The following is a 4,835-nucleotide window of genomic DNA, read 5'->3' on the forward strand; positions in this document are numbered from 1 at the left end:
GACCGCATCCAAGTAGGCACGTCAGACAGTCCGTACTTATACTGGCAGGAAAAAGAGGCAATTTGGAGGCCCTTGCACAAACTGGCTTTATTCTACCTAAGTTGCCCTCCCACAAGTGTGTACTCCGAAAGAGTGTTTAGTGCCGCCGCTCACCTTGTCAGCAATCGGCGTACGAGGTTACTTCCAGAAAATGTGGAGAAGATGATGTTCATTAAAATGAATTATAATCAATTCCTCCGTGGAGACATTGACCAGCAGCAATTGCCTCCACAAAGTACACAGGGAGCTGAGATGGTGGATTCCAGTGGGGACGAATTGATAATCTGTGAGGAGCGGGATGTACACGGTGATATATCGGAGGATGATGATGAGGTGGACATCTTGCCTCTGTAGAGCCAGTTTGTGCAAGGAGAGATTAATTGCTTCTTTTTCGGTGGGGGTCCAAACCAACCCGTCATTTCAGTCACAGTCGTGTGGCAGACCCTGTCACTGAAATGATGGGTTGGTTAAAGTGTGCATGTCCTGTTTATACAACATAAGGGTGGGTGGGAGGGCCCAAGGACAATTCCATCTTGCACCTCTTTTTTCTTTCATTTTTCTTTGCGTCATGTGCTGTTTGGGGAGTGTTTTTTGGAAGGGCCATCCTGCGTGACACTGCAGTGCCACTCCTAGATGGGCCAGGTGTTTGTGTCGGCCACTAGGGTCGCTTATCTTACTCACACAGCTACCTCATTGCGCCTCTTTTTTTCTTCTTTGTGTCATGTGCTGTTTGGGGAGTGTTTTTTGGAAGGGCCATCCTGCGTGACACTGCAGTGACACTCCTAGATGGGCCAGGTGTTTTTGTCGGCCACTAGGGTCGCTTATCTTACTCACACAGCTACCTCATTGCGCCTCTTTTTTTCTTCTTTGCGTCATGTGCTGTTTGGGGAGTGTTTTTTGAAAAGGGCCATCCTGCGTGACATTGCAGTGCCACTCCTAGATGGGCCAGGTGTTTGTGTCGGCCACTAGGGTCGCTTATCTTACTCACACAGCTACCTCATTGCGCCTCTTTTTTTCTTCTTTGCGTCATGTGCTGTTTGGGGAGTGTTTTTTGGAAGGGCCATCCTGCGTGACACTGCAGTGCCACTCCTAGATGGGCCAGGTGTTTGTGTCGGCCACTAGGGTCGCTTATCTTACTCACACAGCTACCTCATTGCGCCTCTTTTTTTCTTCTTTGCGTCATATGCTGTTTGGGGAGTGTTTTTTGGAAGGGCCATCCTGCGTGACACTGCAGTGCCACTGCTAGATGGGCCAGGTGTTTGTGTCGGCCACTAGGGTCGCTTATCTTACTCACACAGCTACCTCATTGCGCCTCTTTTTTTCTTCTTTGTGTCATGTGCTGTTTGGGGAGTGTTTTTTGGAAGGGCCATCCTGCGTGACACTGCAGTGCCACTCCTAGATGGGCCAGGTGTTTGTGTCGGCCACTAGGGTCGCTTATCTTACTCACACAGCTACCTCATTGCGCCTCTTTTTTTCTTCTTTGCGTCATGTGCTGTTTGGGGAGTGTTTTTTGGAAGGGCCATCCTGCGTGACACTGCAGTGCCACTCCTAGATGGGCCAGGTGTTTGTGTCGGCCACTAGGGTCGCTTATCTTACTCACACAGCTACCTCATTGCGCCTCTTTTTTTCTTCTTTGCGTCATGTGCTGTTTGGGGAGTGTTTTTTGGAAGGGCCATCCTGCGTGACACTGCAGTGCCACTCCTAGATGGGCCAGGTGTTTGTGTCGGCCACTAGGGTCGCTTAGCTTAGTCATCCAGCGACCTCGGTGCAAATTTTAGGACTAAAAATAATATTGTGAGGTGTTCAGAATAGACTGAAAATGAGTGGAAATTATGGTTTTTGAGGTTAATAATACTTTGGGATCAAAATGACCCCCAAATTCTATGATTTAAGCTGTTTTTTAGTGTTTTTTGAAAAAAACACCCGAATCCAAAACACATCCAAAACGAATCCAAACCAACAAAAAAAATTCGGTGAGGTTTTGCCAAAACGCGGTCGAACCCAAAACACGGCCGCGGAACCGAACCCAAAACCAAAACACAAAACCCGAAAAATTTCAAGTGCACATCTCTAGTATCTGTCAGGCTGCTCCTGGCCCTGAAAAAGGATTGGTATGCCCACCCTCTCCTCTATTTGACAGAAAACAACCCACATAATTATAGGTTACAGCAGTGGATCTCAAACTTTTTTGAATCATTGTGCCCTAGAATATCAGAAATTATTTCACGGCACCCCTAGGCCAAAAGATTCTTATTGAGAAATATAGAAAGAAATATTAATTAAGTAAATTGTGTTTATATGTCATCCTGTCAGTTGTGTGGTGAGGGAGTAGATTTGCTCTGCTTGTCCCCAAAGTTTATGATTGGCAGCCACCAGCGCTGGTTTTGCCTATTACATTGACCATAAATAATTTGAATTGGTGCTGGTCCACCAATCCAGGGCACCCCTGCACGTGCTCCGAGGCACCCCAAGGTGCCAGGGCACACAGTTTGAGAACCACTGGGTTACAGTAATCCAGGCCCCTCAATGCTCACTGGCACCTAGGTGTGTAGGTGTCTACACTGTCTAGGTTGCATAATAAATAGCAAAATAAATAAGTTAACCTATGGCTGGCTAACTAAATGTAGTAGAATAGTTTACCGTCTAATCACAGGCTTACCTGCTACATACGGTGTGTGTGACTGCTCAGAAACTACTCTGTGACATCACCATCCAATCACATACAGTATACTAGGGGTGACTACCTATGGTTAATGGATTTGTCATAGATAGTGTAGATCACTACACTCATTCTATGATATTACCACTGGTCACACACTAACCTGCTAAACAGACTGTATGACTGCACTGAGCTTACTCTGTGACATCACCATCAAGGGCGTAGCTATCATAGGTGCAGGGAGTGCAGCTGCTATGGGGCCTAGAGCTGAGAGGGGCCACCTTCCCTGTCAAAGTTACATGTGTTATATATACAGGGCGTAGCTACCATAGGTGCAGGGAGTGCAGCTGCTATGGGGCCCAGAGCTGAGAGGGGCCACCTTCCCTGTCAAAGTTACATGTGTTATATACATTTTTCACCATTGGGTGGTACATAGGGGGTCTTTTCAAACTATTTCCTTGGGGCCTGCAATATATCTAGGTATGCCCCTGGACCTGCTCATTGTGGCATAAAATGAACTGGAGGGCATGTTAATGTTATATAATATGAACCGGGGCACTGTAATGAGGCACAATATGAACGGGGAGCATTATATATCATAATGTTAATTGAGGGTACTGTGTGGCATAATGTGTACTGGCAGCTCTGAAATGTGACATAGGGTGAACTTAAGCACTGCTGTGATTCAGAAAATTAACTAGGGCACTACTATGGGGCATAACATTACCAACTACTGCTGCAGAGAGATGTCTCTCTAGAAGCATTGGGACGGGGCCCCTTCAGAATGTTGCTATGGGGCCCTCAAAGTTCTGACTATGCCCCTGATCACCATCCAATCACACGCATACCTGCTACATAGACTGCGTGACTGCGCTGCGCTCACTTTGTGACATCACCATCCAATCACAGACTAACCTGCTATATAGGCTGTGTGACTGCTCTGCGCTGACTTTGTGACATCATTATCCAAACACACACTAACCTGCTACATAAGCTGTGTGACTGCACTGCGCTCACTTTGTGACATCATTATCCAAACACACACTAACCTGCTACACAGACTGTGTGTCTGTGCTGCGCTCACTCTGTGACATCACCATCCAGTCACACACTAACCTGCTACATAGACCGTGTTACTGCACTGCGCTCACTCTGTGACATCACCATCCAGTCACACACTAACCTGTTACATAAACTGTGTGACTGCACTGCGCTCACTCTGTGACATCACCATCCAATCACACACTAACCTGCTACATAGACCGTGTTACTGCACTGCGCTCACTCTGTGACATCACCATCCAGTCACACACTAACCTGCTACATACTGTGTGACTGCACTGCGCTCACTCTGTGACATCATTATCCAATCACACGCTAACCTGCTACATACTGTGTGACTGCGCTGTGCTCACTCTGTGACATCACCATCCAATCACACACTAACCTGTTACATAGACTGTGTGTCTGCGCTGTGCTCACTCTGTGACATCACCATCCAATCACACACTAACCTGCTACATAGACTGTGTGACTACGCTGCGCTCACTCTGTGACATCACCATCCAGTCACATACTAACCTGCTACATACACTGTGTGACTGCGCTGCCTCTGTGACATCACCATCCAGTCACACACTAACCTGTTACATAGACGGTGTGACTGTGCTGCGCTCACTCTGTGACATCACCATCCAGTCACAAACTAACCTGCTACATAGACCGTGTTACTGCACTGCGCTCACTCTGTGACATCACCATCCAGTCACACAATAACCTGTTACATAGACTGTGTGTCTGCACTGCGCTCACTCTGTGACATCATTATCCAATCACACACTAACCTGCTACATACTGTGTGACTGCGCTGCGATCACTCTGTGACATCACCATCCAGTCACACACTAACCTGTTACATAGGCTGTGTGTCTGCGCTGTGCTCACTCTGTGACATCACCATCCAATCACACACTTACCTGCTACATACACTGTGTGACTGCACTGTGCTCATTCTGTGACATCACCATCCAGTCACACACTAACCTGCTAGATACTGTGTGACTGCACTGCGCTCACTCTGTGACATCATTATCCAATCACACACTAACCTGCTACATACTGTGTGACTGCGCTGCGC

Source organism: Pseudophryne corroboree, chromosome 4 (assembly GCF_028390025.1).
Source record: "Pseudophryne corroboree isolate aPseCor3 chromosome 4, aPseCor3.hap2, whole genome shotgun sequence".
NCBI classification, from domain to species: Eukaryota; Metazoa; Chordata; class Amphibia; order Anura; family Myobatrachidae; genus Pseudophryne; species Pseudophryne corroboree.